Below are 18064 nucleotides of genomic sequence, written 5' to 3'. Positions count from 1 at the left end.
TGATGCCGGCCCATTGCTCTTCGACGGTTCCACCAGGTGGCAGCTCCGAGGCTCGAGATTCAAGTTGTTCGACAAAGGCCCTTTTCACCTCAGGATTCTCCAATCGGCGGACGTCGTAGCGGCACCCAACTTTCTCCTCCCGTCGTTGGACACGTGCGACGTGCGACGTATCTCACCGATTCGGTTCAACGTTACACTTCTATTTTCTTTTTCACAAAGTGCTACCCAGTCCCTGGTAGTAAACAAAGAGGTAGTCCTACGTCAAAAGTGATCTGAACGAAATGCTACACAATGTTCGTTTTATGCAGCGGGTGTTTACTGTAATTCGATTTCTCATTCGAAGCGAGAGGCCTTTGTAGATTTTTATTTCCTTTTGACGTAGGACTACATCTTTGTTTGCTATACTGGAACTGGATAGCAGTTTGTGAAAACGAAAATAGATGTGTAACGTTTGAATGAAAGATTTCAAATACTAATAACTACTAAACTGAACGAAACTGAACAACTTATATGTCGTTGGATAGATAGAATTACCAATAATTTTATCGGGAGGTAAAAGAGCAATTTTAAGGAGGACGTAAGGGGGGCTCCTATACAAATAAAACACAAATTTCCTCAAAACTTGAGAACTAATCAAGCAAATGGAACCAAATTTCGCATATGTGGGTTTCAGAAGGCAGGATTTCTTTCTACGGTGTACTGAGACCTCTTCCCTTCTGAGGGGGGGGGCTCCCATACAACCCTTTTCGTACAACCCTTAAGGCTGTATACCTTGTAGTTTATTTAGAACGAAATGGATAACGGGGATTTACAAGTAAACAACCACGAATCAGCTGGTGATGGAATTGAAGGTGCAATTGTCGATTATATTTTAAAGCAACTAGAGGAAAATGCATGTGTGAAAATATTTTGTGGTTTATCAATAAAATACCAAAAATCTGAGGGGTAATGCAAAGGACACCGTACAAACCGTTGCTTTTCAAGAGATGGCGCTTTTCTAGTGGTAGGGTAATTGATCTTGAATGGACCTATTTAACGCTTTTTAACACCACCACTCGCACTCCTGCTCAATTTACTCGTTATTTATAAATAATATGTGATGATGTTACTATTTGTTGGAAAGTACCACCTTTTTTCTACATTATCAGTACTTAAAAAATGTATAATTGATGAAACTTTTATTAAATATATCGTTTTTTGCCAAAGCCTTTTTTTGATCTTGAATGGACCCAACATGATCTTGAATTGGACCTATTTTTGATTTTGAAATGGACCTAAATTAGGATTGTCATAGTTTCTTCCATGTAAATGAACAAAATAATAACAAAGAATTTTTTTTAATAGTACAACTATACTACTGTTATTTATTAATAGGACAGAAGGTTGAACAGCTTTTACCTTTCTTATACTCTGTTAGAAAGGTATGAAAGTGTGTTGAAAAATTTGAAATCAGTCACAGTCGCCGAGGGTCTTGTTTTTATGTCAGCCCAACAATTGAACAATGTTTCAGTGACTTGATATGCGTTATGTATGTATCTGTTTGTGACATTTGTATATTGGGAACTTATTATTACCTGTTGTTCAGATATGGTTGAAACGATTTCTACGTCATAAAAAAATTATGTCGCCTATTAGTTTCAAAAATTTAAACCATTCATTAAAAATATGTAATATAACTTGTATTAAACGTAGTTTATCAAGTACAGTGGGGTTCGAGTTTTTATTTAGTGACTACATATTTCGAAAGGTCAGACTTTTACTGACGTAGGACTACGTCTTACTGCAAAGCATCTAAAGGTTTGCGACAGCCCCTGTCGAACATTTTGAATATAAAACCGTTGCTATCGTGAAAAATTCGTTAATTAATGGTAATTATTCAATTTTTGACACATTTATATGCAATTTTTTCAGTTGAAAAACGGTCTAGATTTTGCCACGGTTTCGATTTTGGCAACATAGGCGACATGCATTTGTTGGCAAATTCGAAATCATACTGTAAATGGTGCTTGGTAATTCTACTAGGTTTAAAGGTAAGCTTAGATACTAAGTTTTAATTCTAAATGATAGTCGATGAAGAACTGTACCAGATAGAAAATAGGAAGTTTCAAAAATGAATATTTTAGATCTCAGAGTCACTCAATTTCGGTGGACAAGGAGGTATTAATTTTGTCACAAGTCAGAGGGGAGAGGTGCTTAAAGAAAACTTTACATCCCCCAAGAAAAAAATCAGAGGGGTTGTGTATAAGATACGACCACGGATGACGTAGTACAACGTTAGTCCGGTTGCATGATTTTGAATATTTTACTAAACTGATTTTTAATCTATCTGTCAAGCGACCAAACCGTTCACCACCCCCCCCCCCCCCCCTTGGAAATTGGCTTGGAAAATCATGGGGCTAAAAAAAATTTGGAGGATATGAGTATAAAATCAATTGTCCGTGGGTTCTACAGCCTGAAAAACTCGAAAAATGAGTGTACTTAACACTTCTAGCACGAAACAGAAATGGAAATTCGAATTCGGAGTTTCCGAAAATCGTCCAAAAAAAATTCTCTCGTTTTTGTCTTCTTTTCGTACATTTTTGCATGGAAAATAATAACGTATATATTAAAAGCAAGAACAGATTTGGTTTTCACGCTTAAACTTTAAATAAAAATGCTTCAAACCCATATTTTTTGCTCGATTAAAAAATTCACTTTGTCCCCCCCCCTTTAGTGGCCCAACACCAGAAGGACAAAAACTTTATAAAATATTTGTAATGGCCTAATTTTACTTTATTCTGAGCCTCATAATTATTTTAACTAAACTAGAAAATTATCAAATACAATATTATTTTTTTAGGCATATCCAGTTCGAAAATGGTCCAGATATTGATCCAAATTTTATATTTTTTGTACCATATCATTATCCAGGCCTTACCTAATTTCAAAATCCTCCATTGACGCACAGATGATTTTATTGCCAAACCGGGTAATTTTGTAGGGCGGTTGGGCATCACAAAGTTTCACGAGGGTGAGGAAGTTGGCGTTCTTAACCATCAGAAGTGGCTGCTTCTTTTTACTCAGACGAGTCTGATTTTGTGACTACAGGATCCGGTTGAATTTTATTGGCCTTAGGGTTTTCGGTCAGCGCGCTAAAGGTGTTTTGAAGCTTTGGTATATGCTTGATTAACGCGTTTAAACTATTTCTCATCTGAGTTTTGTCAAAACTTATATATGGAAAATACAGGACGTTATTTGTCCATGAAAAAAATTTTGATTCCAACCATTTTTACGATGTTGCCTGTAGATAGTTAAGCAGGGATAACCACTTTAAATAGAGTTTGGAATATTAGCTTAGTAACTCAATTCGAAGTTCCAATATTAGAGTTTCCTATACAATAAAGCTATATATAAATCTTCAGAATTGTATTCTCAAATAACTTGTTTCATTCTTCTGTGCATTACTTTTAATGATACAAGAATTGTCCCGTTTAGCATAATTTGGGAATTTTTTTACATAGGGCGAACAAATTGGGAAAATTTTGCTCTTCTTATATAGATTACTTATATAGATTATATAGATTACACTTTTGCTTCGTGCTAAAACAAATAAGTAAAATCCAATTGAAAAATTTAAGTGTAACTGGTTTTGTGCTAAATGCAAATGAAGCAAAAATAGCTCTTTTTTAAGGGGCATAGTACCTTTTACACGATATTTTTTACCTAATTTCAAATAATTTTTTCTCGATAACGCGAAAGGCATTGAATCGGGTTTTTTGAATTCGAAACATTGCATTTTATACTAATATTTGCAATTTTGTTTTCATAAGGGAACCTCTTCCCCTTGCCCCTACGGCTCCTTGAAGATAGTCGTTCAAAAAAACCATGAATTGCGGTACCATGGATTGGCGCTGGGGGGCTTATCCGAATTGAAAAATTCCAAAACGACATGAAAGAACATTAAATTATCTCGTGTTTGATCCATCCTTCTTTAGAATTCGAACACATAACAAAATGGCGGACATTGAAACATAAAAGTATGGTTTTTAAGCGAAAAAATTGACTTTAAACATTTCTAAAAAATACAAAAATTACAATATCAAGAAAAGGATGGGTCAAACACTAGATAATTTTGTTGGCTTTCAAACAAAAAAAGAATCATAAGAATTGCTTGAGCCGTTCTTGAGATATATATGGTACCGACTTTCAAAACCTGGTTTCGAGAAAAACGACGTAGACACATTCCAAGCGCATCTATCCCATGAGAGCGAATTGTCAAAGTAGTAATATTAAAAATATTTGGACGTAGTATGTTCAAACATACTATAAAGCTTACAAAAATCCTGAATTGTCATATTGTTTATTGACAATTCATATTGTTTATTGACAATTCATGCTAAAATGCACCTTACAAGTGGGAGGTTAACAATATAGATTTTTTCATCATTTAGGCAAGGCTGCAATTAATTCTCTGTCAATAGTTTTAAGCCAAAATAATTTAAAACTGTATATCGTGAAAACATGTTTCATTACTAGGGTAACATATTGTTCATACAGAGTTTTTTGGAAAATGAAAGCATTTTCGAGATAAGCGACTTTTGATAAGCATTTCTATGTAAAATAAAATAGGTGCTTCAAAATGGTGTCCCGTAACGTTTTTTTAAGGCAAAAAGTAATTGAATAAAAAGCACTTATCACATCATGTTTCAACAAATCTTTATCGACGATAACAAATCTATTATTTTGATGACCGAATGCAAGTAAATATGTATTTACTATAAGTATGTATAAATATGATTACAATATAATAATATATTGTAATATTAAGGAATGTGCGGTAAAGACGGGCACCTCAAGATTAAAATTCAATATCTACACAAGTATCTCTGTTTGATACAGCCATATTACTACTAAATTTTGTTCAAAACTTATACTTTAACATCAAAAACATTACCTAGTAATCATATTTTTTAGACATTGTACTGAAAAACGGACACATTATATGAAAGGTGGACACCGCAAAAAAAGGTGTGATGCCTGATGACTAATACCTAACGAGGTATGATACCAGTCGTCGTATGTTCGAATCTCGACTGAATGGTGCTGCCAAAGTCAGTAGGATCGTTGTACAAGCCCCGTAGAGTGATTTATCTATTTTGGGCAGACGTTGCGCGTACGTTATTTTGGACATTTACGGCAAAATCAAATAGAAGTGACCAAAATAAAGTACGCGTAAAGCCTATCCAAAATAGACAAATCACCCTAATTGTTTTGTACTCTAATAACTAGCTGCAGAGTCTCTCGACTAAGGGTGGCTCCTGGCAAAGGGTGAACATGTGCATTCCATAACCTCTGTTTACTAACTTCTACCCCTACGTCCACGTGTTGCCGGCTGGGGTATGTACGTAATCTCGGTTGCTGTAGACTAACAGTGAAGGGGACAGAGTGGCTTCCTCGTACCTTAAGATGGCAGCCACGTCAGTGAGATAGGGACCTGAGGCTAACAACCCACTGTACCCGAAAACAAAAAAAAAGTTAATGAAAAAGAAAGAAAGTCTCTCGATAAAGAAGAAGGGTTAAGTCTTAAAGACATTTATACCTAACGCCGATTGCGACTTACTTGAATACTTTATCATTAAAATACTTGAATAGTCTAAAAACTTGGAATTCCGTTTCTGAAAGTTGTTTAGTCAGCTTTTTTAGCAATTATAGTGACTTCGCTGAGCACACTAGCAAGAAAGCCTACCCCAGAGAACATTTTTAGCTTGCAAAATGCATAGTAAGTGTCGTACTTCGAACGGCATCATTTTCAGCTACTTTTTTTAGCGTTTCTTTTTTGAAAGTTTTCACGACCCTTTTCAACTGTTTTATTTTTTTATATTTTATATAACTGTTTTATGACTGTAAAATAATTTGCAAGTTATCAACAAAGTTATTTTCAAGAATAGGCAAAATTAGTCTTTTATAGCAACTTATGTTATAGTTATAGTTCGCAACATGAGTTGTTAATGTTGCATGAAATACTAGAGTTGCTTAAAAACTTTTAAATTTATGCGTTATGATACGTTAACTGATACGTCTGAAGTAAAACAAAATACCTAATTTTCGAATATTTGCTATTTAATACCATTTTGGCGTGCAGCGCAAATAAAGCATACCTTTCGCATCAAGACGAACCTCATTTACCGTTTTAAATTTTTTCAAATAAAATTTTTGAATTTTGTTATTTTGGACAATATCATGCAAAATCTTACATAGGGGGAGGGGGCGATTAGTCAACAATGGGGAAAACTCGGTACATAATTAATCCATAGCCCCTACATTTTAATTACTAATGTGTCCAAACCCTAAGATTAGGCAAGCATTTCATTATAATACTTCAGTATAGTTCTCACATGCGTATTTCTCTTTACCTGGAAGTAAACTTTACCTTACATATACTTCGTTACGTATGTCTTATTACCAGACTATAACACACCAAACCAGTACACTATTGTTACAAAATATAGTGAATTTAGACCAGATATAGAAAATATGACGGCCTGAACAGAAATCTAGAGAAAATAAACCATATAATGCAGTTTATTTTTTCCGTTACGGGACACCATTTGCAGAATACCGTTTGCCCAACAGCGCATGGTGTCCCGTAACGAAATGATTTTTATTATATCTTAAAAACTAAACCAAAAACCTGAATATACTTTTACATTTTGAGTTTCAGGCTGCCTTCAGCTAAAAATTTTCGGAACATGTCGACTTTGAAAAACTTGAAAGAGAGCAGAGTTTTGCAAATGTTTGAATCATGTTCAGAATACGCATTTTCTGCGATGGTGTCCCGTAACGAAAAGTATTCCGCCACTATTCAATGATGCTTATTCTAATAAATATTTCGCCCTCGTATTGAGAAAGTACTACTAAATAGCATCTCAAAACACCTATTTTGAAAGATATTCGTCAGACTGTTGGTAAGATATGAACAAATTTGCTTCGAAAAAACGGTTGCTCATGGTGTCTCGTAACGCTGGAATGTGTCCGTAGAAGTTTTTACTCGTTGTTTAATCGCTCCAGACATGCGCGGTACAAATAGCTGTAACTTTGTCAATATTTGGAATTCATGCAAACGACTTCAAACACATATGGTCAAAATGTTAATCTTTCGAAATAATCAATAAAAAAATTTAGATTTTAAAAAATTGAAAAGGTACTATCCCAAGCAACAATGTAAGTTTTATTGTACTCTTGTAGCGATTTTCAAGGCCAATTTTGGTGTTAAAGTGCGTAATAAAACCCAAATTGTTACTTGGGATGCCCCTTTAACAGAAGGCAGTTAGTATCCCTCTTATCTTTTGATCCATCTTATCTTTTAATCAATGATGGTTAAAATTTTTGTACAATACTGAGAATAAATTAAGTTTATATTGTTTTAAGCATAAAATGACATATGTTAGCTAACTAATTAGGAAGACTTTTTAGTTTCAAAACTAGAGGCTACAATGTACAAACACTATGAAGCAACTACGAAAAAGTATGAGTGATAGTTAGTTTTATCAATATAATTAAGTTTTTATTTATGCTATAAATCAAGCCTACTTTCAATATCCCGTGCTTATAGATTAATTATAAACGGAGATACTATAGTGACAACAAGCAGTTTTATGGAATATACAACGGCGTGTTCGTTGGTGGTAGGCAATGATAGCTACCGGCAGTGATGTCTCGGAGCGCAAAACTAGGTCCATTCTAAAATCAATACTAGGTCCATTCAAGATCAAAAAAGGGGGTTAACATTTTTAAGGAATTTGAAGATTTTACTGGTTTTACTGAACTTTTAAATACCTAAATTGAAATTAAACATATTTTAGTATCATTTTAAGAGTATTGTTTTATTTCAAACCAGAAGGGTTCCGGATAGTAACAGTTTGAAAATACTCTATGGTGACTGCCAAAACGATGAAAAACAGCTACTTTTAAATAAGCGGCAATAAAGTGGTTTTGACTATAATTTTAATTTAATTTTAGTATATTTACGTTCAGAAATGATTAAAGATAAACATAAAAGCTAAATACAGTACAAAAACTTGATAATTATATCCTAAAATTCTTATTTAAAAATAGGTCCATTCAAGATCAGAATTCGACTAGGTCCATTTCAAAATCATTTACCCTATTAAAATCAAAAATTTTCACTTATTTATGTTTACCTACCTGAAAACAATCACTAATCATATTTTTACAGTTACTCTGTTATACTTAGTTTTCAACTTCTGCCTAACATTCTGACAAACATTTCTTATACCTCTCCATAGCATCTTACTACCAGTCATCCGAGAGCCCTGAAAAGCTAAAGCCCTATAAAGATACATTTGTAGGACTTTATGAAAAATCTGGCCGAGAGCTGATATGTTTGCAACATTTCAATTCGAAAAAATTAAATTTCGCAACATGAACGCAATAAATAAAAACAATGTTTACAAACTATTTATTGGCTCAGGTGCCAAACGTTATATTGCGATTAGCGATAAACATTCATGCTCATTCATCGCACAATCGCACTGACGGACGGTCAGTATTTACCATCGACGGCTATTGGTGGCGAAAGCAACGGCATTTGGCGGCAACACCAGCGATCGGAGGCAACACCGATAGCAATTGGGAGGTAAAAACGATAGCATTTTGGCGGCAATTGGGGGCAAATCCAAGGACTTTTGCGGCAATTAATGTCATCTTCGATGACAATTCGAGGCAAACCCAATGGAATTTTGGCGGTAATTTTCGCAAACCAACACTGAAGGCAAATGGAAACGGATCGACTGACGGGCAGCAAATTCAGCAGTAGGCCGTTGTGGTCTTAAACAGTTCTTATAAGAACTATAGTAATTGAAGAATGGAAAGATTTTTCTACACTTTCTAAATGATTAACGTTCCATTCGGATAATTATTTGAGCAGCAGCAGCAGCCGATCTGGTTTTTCCCAAACCTACACTAGCTTACAAGTAGCACTGACGGACGGTCAGTATTTTGATAAAACTAATCCATTTCTACTTTACAGTGATTTTGTATTTCCTATCACTCCTGTATTAGCGGGCAAACATCATCCTAGAGTCTAAAGGACCGAATAGCGACATCCATCTATATATTGACAACAGTAATTATAGTACTGATTTTTAAGAAGTGCTATCAGCTCAAACATAGTTCTTTTCAGGGCCACCAAACAATTTCAAACGGTTTTTTTTCAAAACCACCATTGATTCAATGAAGAATTAAATCAGAATATTTCGCTCTTCTTTTACAAATAAACACTCAAACAATGATACTCACAAATACTCAAATATGCATATGCCAGAAATGCAGTTTATATTAGTCTTTGATTTAATGATCAGACATAAAGTTATACTTCATCGATTAAAACATGTTATCAATATAATGAGTATTATATGACACAGTCCTACGTCACCCTTAGGGCTGTATACCTTGTAGTTTTTTACGTAGAACTACGTCTTTCAAGAAGGTAGCTGGTATAGGGGGTAATTCCAAAAAATCTTTCTCGAAAAGTGGTCAGATTTTGAAAGCCAATAGCTTAGTGGTTTCCCGATCGATTTTCAATATTCTTACACCAATCGATTGGAAAATTTTCTAAGAATTGGTCAAATGAAGAAAAGTACGGATTCTTGATGTTGAACTATTGAAAAATTGAAAATAATGAACCTATGTTTTACCAGTATTCTCGCTTCGTGATTGGTTGTTGGAAATGACCTCATCAAAGTGGAAATGCGTTTTCACGCTTCGGCTTATAATTCAGTCAATTTTCAATAGATTTCCAAGATATTTACACCAATTGATCGGAAAATCGATTTGGAAAATATTGAAAACATAGAAAACTTGATTTTCAATGCGTGTCATTGAAAAATTGAATTATTTTCATATTTTTGCCTTCCTTCGTCAGATTGTATTTAATTTACGCCCTATAGAATCCAATCGAAAATTGTTGAGCTTCAGCTGTTGCTGCTTCCCGGATAAGGCAACGAAGACATCCAAATTCATCGATTCATCCGCCAGTGAACGATATGGTTTTGGCTGCTATGCCTTTTACTGCGCATCGTCAGTCGGTCCGCGGCTTTCGTTAGCGACACATCGGCAAGCAGCTAGCTTGCGACACATCGGGCAGGCAGCTTTCGATTCACATCCGTGGCATAATTTTAAAGGTTGTATTTGAAACATTGTTTGCCTTATCGTCGTCAGTTGGTTGTGTTCGTCGGTTGCTGAGGAAAGGAAAGTATGCTAAGCGTGTTGGAGCTGGAGCACTCGTCTCGCTGCCGTGATGGAATATCTGGCTGCTGAAGTTCTGGAATTGGCAGGAAATGTGCTGCTCGCGACAACAAAACGACCAGAATTATGCCGCGCCACTTGCAGTTGGCCACCTGGACTGGTATTTCATCGTGACTCATGACCCATACACGAACGGCTTCGTCGATCGCATAGCTGCTGAGGCTTTCCGACTGGTCCGTTGCAACATACGTCCGCAACGTATGTGTATGGTTAGCGGTTATCGGTACTCCAAATTACCGAAAAGAGAATTACGTTAGGTGCTTTAGTGCAAGTTTATTGCAAGCTAGAGTTATGATAATCAAACAATCGGTCCTTTTAAGGATCACACAACGATTGAAGAGTTTATCATATTTTCTTGCCCAGTTAATAGCATAATAACACAGGCAACGAAGGAAAAGTTGAACTTTTCAGCGTTGCGGAAGACCAACAAATGGCGGGAATAAGCGTCACAGGTCACCGGTGGCATTTTCTGCCACTTCCAAAACGTCTGCAACTTGTAAATGCTTTATTATTAGTTTTGCGCAAATTTTTCAGCTTTTTGAACACTCGCGCGTACCGTCTACCGATTACCAGAGGAAAAGCACTATTCAACGTAGAAACAGATCATGAAAATTTATTTACTGTTTGGTTTAGTGTGACTTCGATTGGTTTTAATAAAATAGATTCAATCAATTAATGGATATAACTCCAAAATCGGTTGAGGATTAAACGTATACAATGCTACTACTTTGATAAACGTTGCGTAAGTTGTATACTTGAAGAATCGTATTATTACATACATGGATACATCCTACTATCGCTACAAAGAGACTTACGTAGTCCTACGTCACCTATGCAGTCATGTCTTGTACACAACCCCTCTGATTTTTTTTCTTCTGAACAGGAATCATCCCTGGTGGAGGCCCAGGGTGTATGCAACAAATCCGGCATGGTCCCATGAATGTGTTTTTTCATGTTTCATATACAAATTTTCTGATAACTTTCTCAAGTACAGTAGGATTTTGAATTTGGCATGGTTTGATTTGGGCATGGTTCGATTTTGGCATGCCTTGATTTTGGCAACAAAAGTATCCGTTTTTGGCAACACAAAATATTTCCCTTATAAAAATATGCTTAAATATGAGTCAGTTTCCGCATACATGCTTTAAATGACGCAAAAATGATGCCCTCAGTGTGCTCATTAAAAAAAAGTTTGCTGTTATAGAATGTATCGAACAATAATATTTTTATTGCCGTAGGACTACGACTTACCGCAGGTTGCCAAAAACTTGCAATCGTTGATTCATAATATTTTCTCAATTTCTAACGCATTTACCACAGACTAAAAGACGGAACACTTCGAACAAATTTTCTAACAAAACATCGTTTCAATGACACCCCTAAAACTTGGAAAAAACACTAGCATCCCCTGGTGCAGTCTTCACACTACGTCAGAATAGGTTGCTATAAAATTAGCAATGCTATATATTTACTTGTACACTCAAGTCGCTTTTTACGCGAAGGATACGTCCCGCGTAAATCAAAACCGCGTAAAAACCGCGAAAATTCCGAAAAACGCGAAAAAAAGGCGTGCATTCCAAAAATCGCGTAAAAAAACCGCGTAAATTCCGAAAATCGCGTCGAAAAAAACCGCGTAAATTCCGAAATTCGCGTGAAAACCGCGTAAAAAACGACTTCAGTGTATATTATCTGACAACAGCGCCAGAGCAGGCGAGTGGAGTTCTCGCGCAGCGACTGTCGTTTGAGTCTTGGCTTAAGTGAAAATTTGAACTGATCGTTTTAATTGACGATGGAATAAGGCTTCAGTATTACGTCTGTTAGTCTGTGCATTTACATTCAATTTTTTCATATCAAAAAAGGGTCTCGATTTTGGCACGGTTTCGATTTTGGCAACATAGGCAACACGCATTTAGTACCAAATTCGAAATCCAACTGTATGTGTATCGGCTCCGAAAAAGCTATGGAAAGCAAATTTTTTTGAATGGTAGACAAGGGGACTGTTGGACAAGGGGGGGAGGGTTAACGTGTTTTCGGACGTCCAATCACAAAAATCAAAAACAATTGAAATAGGGGAAATTGTGTATAATGTGCCCCCCCTAAGAATAAAAGGCTAAATCTCCGTTATACTTCCTCAAATTAACGTTACAACTACGTGTATGTGTTGGTATTTAAGCTGACAACCAACTGCAATTGTTTATTTCATTTAGTATTGTGGAATAAACATGCTAGGAATTATTTAATAAAAGCACCTAAATGTTGTGTTTCTCGTCTGCGCGGGGTAAAATGCCCCACCTGCGGTATAATATGCCCAATGCGGTAATTTGAGTATTTCTACCAGTGACAGACCAACTCTATTTTGTAGAAAGTAAAACTATGTCCTTTGTTTTGCAAAATATCGTTATTTTATGTAAAATAAACCTAGTTTCGGCCTTCTGGTGCACTTTTTCTTTTCTGCCTGGGGCACATTATACTGCAGCTGTGGCGTTTTGTACCGGAGAGTTGAATTACCTAGAATTTGGACGTTGGTAATAAATTATTCCCACCACGGTTGCTCTACAATACTAATTGAATTAAATAATGGCAATTGGCATCAACTTAGATCTGTTTACCTATGTTTATAGCCACATTTGCAAGGGGGGCAAATTGCACCACCGCAAGTGGGGCATATTGGCCTGCTTTTACTTATTTGAAAAAATATTAAATGCTAAAGCAAATCAAGCGTTTCATACCGTTATTTTTGGCAGGGATGTCTTTTTGAAGTACACTTTACGCAATCGAATCGCAACAACCGGTTATTTACAGATTTTGACAAGAAAATAGCTTATGGAAATGACGCCAAAAGTTACATCAGAAGCTGCTCAAAAACAAATTTATTTTTGTGTTGTTTTTACAGCATGTGACAACTGTCATACTTGCATAGTAGGCTAGTTCCATCAAATACTATGGTTTCTGGGTGGTTTTGCATTTTGATTTCGCTTGTTTAGCGAAAAACGAAGGGGGGGCACATTGGCCAGGGGGGGCACGTTATACACAATTCCCCTATCCGCCAAATTCAGTTATCATTCAGCTTGATATGAAGATGTCAAAGGGGTGGCAAGGGCTCATACAGAAATGTGCAATGTATGATAAAACGCTAATTTTTTTAAAATGCTGCAAGGTATCCAGCCCTAAGGGTTGTACGAAAGGGTGACGTAGGACTATATCAGATCATTAGAACAAGGACTAATGTAAACTGCATTTTTGGCATATGTTTATAAGAATCTGTTAGTGCCATTGTTCAATTGAATTTTAAAAAGAGAAGAGCGAAATATTCAAATCCAATTCTTTATTATGCAATGGTCGCTTTGAAAATACGTGGACGGTGGTTCATAAGTACAAGGCCTGCAACCAATGAGACATACAGATTTTTTTTAAAAATCACTTGTGTGCATTATAAAGTTTGAAATGGTAATGAATGGCCAACCCACAGATTATTGTATTGAATATTATTATGCGTAGTTTGACATGTTTCAGTACTTTACTTTAACTCGCTTGCCTTTAAAAGGGCCATTGGTTACAAATAACATTAAATCTTCTCATTTGGCATGAGGGGCCATCCATAAAGTACGTCACGCTTATAGGGGGGGTTGATCTAAACGTGACGATTTGTGACGTAGGGAGGAGGGGGGGGGTATAAAGTTATGTAGCGTCACAAGAAAAAAATTTAAATGTAAAATTTATTCGGGGATTTATAAAAAGGCTACTTCATTTTGAGATAACACTATTGAAGGTTTCTATAAAATTAACGTACTGATGGATTTTTTAAACATATTTGTGTAAACAAGACTTATTTATTTTTGTAGTATGAACTCTCCATTAAAGCTTTGCAGAATATGCTGTACACCACTGAAGAACTCTTTGAGTACCGTCCTCCCTAAAAGATTTTTGCAACCGCAAATTGTAGTCGCATAAACTCCTGAGGGTCTACGGGGTGCTACCAGAGACCAATGGCAATGTTTCCTCTTGATATTCTTGCTGAACACAATCGATGAACCTAAACTCATATCGAAGTTCCACGGCTGGTTTTAAGGTTCTTCTGTACAACCTATACTGCCCCTCTCTCAAAAGCTTCCGGAAGGATAGAGTTTGTGCCACTTGCGGATTAAATTTTGCATCTAATGTAATGTTGAATGACTGCAAAAAAAATACACAAAATGACAAAATCCGTCAGAAAAGTTCTTCCAAGGCGTGTTGCTGCAAGACGTCAGTAGGAAGCAGGGCTTCGACCGATCCTTTTTTTCTACCGCAGTCACACTAACGCGCATTCAAGTTCACGCCGTCCGTTTAGTGGTGGAATACGAACGCTATGCATAACACAACTGGCAGTTTGCTCAGGCAAACGCCGATTGCACGCAGTAGAACGAACGCGTTCTTAAGCTTTTTAACATTTTCGTTTCGACCAAGTTGCCTTTACCGTTAGGAGCAGCAAATGACTGCAAAACAGTCAAATGACTGGCAGTCACCACGCTAACGAAAAGCAACAGCACAATCGTAAGATTCAATACTACAAAAAAAACAACCACTACATGTGCATGGAAGAAGTCGGTCGGACTCTGTCCAATACAAATGAATATTTTGCTTGCGTCGGACCGACGTCCAGGTGACAAACTATTACTGTGAGCAGCCGATTTGGAGACAAAAAGAGAAACGAAAAAATACGTCACCGCATGCTTTCAGTCAGTTTGCAATTTATATTCTCAAAGGGCAAAGCAAAATGGAAGATCGACTGTTTCCTTTTGCTGAGATGCCGCATGAATTGTAAGACGGCAGCAGTGCAAGCGGCAGATTGACTGGATTCAACAAATAGTTAAATGATCGTTCAAAAAGCGGAGTTTGAATGCGGAAAGTTCGCACTCACGGCAGTCACATTCAACTTGCGATCCCTTTTCAAGCCCTGGTAGGTAGTCCTGATTCTTTCAACTATACTTCTATAGATCAGACGAATTTGAGTAGATGGATGTAAAGGACGTGGATATGCGCGAAACATTAATCGACGACAAATCAACGACTTCAAAATCCGTGAATCGATGACTTATAAGCTCGAACATTTTCCTTCTTTTATTTGCTGAAATTCATTTTTGTTATTTGATGAATTGATTGAAGTGAATTAAATTGATAGCTTGAAATTAAACGGCTGGAATACATATTTAACTTTTTGGTGTGAAGGGGGGGGGGGCGTGACGTGACGTACTTTCTCAGGGGGGGGGGGGGTCATCAATGTGTGACCAAATGTGACAATGGGGGGAGGTGGGGGGTTTGATTTTGGTCAAAATTTGCGTGACGTACTAAATGGATGTCGCCAGAATGGCAACAGACACGTAAGTTAGCGGTGTCGATTCACTGTCTTTTGCTCCGAGAAGGTTTTACTAGTTTACTTTCACAGCTTACCGCTTGTTACACAGCAGAAAATATGGCACATATCCAAAAATTTCTGTTTTATTTCTATGCAGGTCATTACCAGAGGGGTGAGGGGTCTCAAACCATCATAAAATAAATGCATGCTTCCAAAAACTCCTACATGCCAAATTTGGTTCCTTTTGCTCGATTAATTCTCGAGTTATGAGGAAATTTGTGTTTCATTTGTATGGGAGCCCCCTCCTAAAAAGGAAAGGGATCTCAATTTACCATAGAAAAAATTTTTATCTTCTGAAACCTCCACATGCCAAATTTGGTTCCAGTTGCTTGATTAGATCTCGAGTCATGAGAAAATTTGTATTTCATTTGTATGGGAGCTCCCCTCTCTTAGAGGGGGAAGGGGTTTCAGTACATCATAGAAAAAATCCTACCTTTTAAAACTCCCGCATGCCAAATTTGGTTGCATTTGCTTGATTAGTTCTCGAGTTTTGAGAAAATTTGTGTTTCATTTGTATAGGAGCCCCCCTTTTGACGCCCGCCATGAAATTGCTCTCTTACCTCCTCTATAATTGCTGGTCATTTTCTCTAGCCAACGACATATAAAATATTTAGTTTCGTTCAGTAGTTTAGTAGCTATTACCATTTGAAATCTTTCATTCAAACGTTACACTTCTATTTTCGTTTTGCTACCCAGTCCCAGTATAGTAAACAAAGACGTAGTCCTACGTCAAAATATTCTGCATTGGACGTCCGCCCTAGTGGGGATGGCGGGGTTTAGCTGATGTGGACGAAAAGGACGATGGGTGGTGGGGGGGTTCTTAAACGCCGAAAAATACCGGACGTCCTTTGTGAACGACGCCTAAGTACTGCAAGAATTTGTTCGAAACTGTTATCTTACATTTGTGCATGTGACGTGACGCAGAATTCTCAAACCGAGGACTATCAGCGACTCTCTTATCCGAGAATAATTTTGAACGTTTCATTTACTGCTTTGCATTAGTTAGTTGCTGGGAATTCTTTACATAGTTTTCATAGTCAAGCATTACATATATATTAATTTCTTTCAAAAATGATGGACAAGACAAGGCAGTAGGGACCCGTAGTGTTGCTAACGTTTATTTGACTGTCAACTCAGTATAAGGCAGTGAGGTACAAAACATTTTGCAAACAACTTTAACTTATTTATTAGCTTTCAATCATGAGAATGAATAAAACGCTGTGAAAAATTATCGACTTGCAAAAATTTGGATTTCTCCTAGGTGCGTTAAAATAGGTAATCTAGTTTTCACAGTTTGTAGAACAGAAGTGCGCGAAACGATTGGTTAGCAATCATCGACGTTGTTTATACATTCAACAGTTTCCGCTTTGGAAATTTCGGTAATCGTCAAGGGTAACCCAGCGGGGGTGAAAAACAAATTTGAACATCAGAAAACCTCTCTTGACTAACCTTGGATTTCTCAATCTGCATCACAACCAAACCATTTTATCAGAACAATTTTTTGATATCATCAAATCAAATACATAAATACATATACATATGCCTAACTAAATAGAGTTTGATGTTAAAGTGAGATTTGAGGCGCTATTAACATTCATTCTAAAATAATTTATGTATTCTCAACCTGCAGTCTCAACAAACCCTATATATGCTGCATGTAGCATGTATACATGAAGAATCGTATTATTACATGCATGGATATATGTTACTATCGGCAAAGAGACTTACGTAGTCCTACGTCACCTCTATGCGGTCGTGTCTTGTACACAACCTCTCTGATTTTTTTCAAAAAACACGTTTAAGCTTTGATGCCGTCTTTTCCGACCAATCAGGATGCGAGGATTTCTAGTTGTTTTGAATTTTTCAATAATGTACAGTTACAAATTAAAAGAGTTATTCATTTGGGCCAACGTGTAGAAGATTTTCCAATCTACTGGTGCAAAAATATTTAAAATCGCTCAGGAAACCGCTACCGCAAAGATTTTCAACTTGTTTGAAAGTCATCATGGTATAAGGTGATTCCCGTTATCTTTTTTTATGCATGTTCATATGAATACCTACCAACTATTACCGTCCACCATCGGTGACTAAACATAAATCCCGCGAAACGCGAGAGTTGATATGCAGAGCTACATGTGCAAACTGCCCAACAGCATACCGATTGCATGTGGCATGAAAGAAGATCTCACGCTCTGTAGCCCAAGACGGCTTGCGATTTCTCTCCGCAAGGGTTATCTCAGGTGAGTCATCTACCGGTGCTACGAACAAACGCACTTATCATTCAAGTATTCCGAAGAATTTTTGACACCTAAAAGGTCACCCAAAAAAAGCTATTCGTAAAAAAAGCTAGCATCTCAACTGACGGTC

The sequence above is a fragment of the Sabethes cyaneus genome, chromosome 2 (genome assembly GCF_943734655.1).
Source record: "Sabethes cyaneus chromosome 2, idSabCyanKW18_F2, whole genome shotgun sequence".
NCBI classification, from domain to species: domain Eukaryota; kingdom Metazoa; phylum Arthropoda; class Insecta; order Diptera; family Culicidae; genus Sabethes; species Sabethes cyaneus.
The sequence above is the reverse complement of the archived record's forward strand: the minus strand, read 5'-3'. Positions refer to the sequence as shown.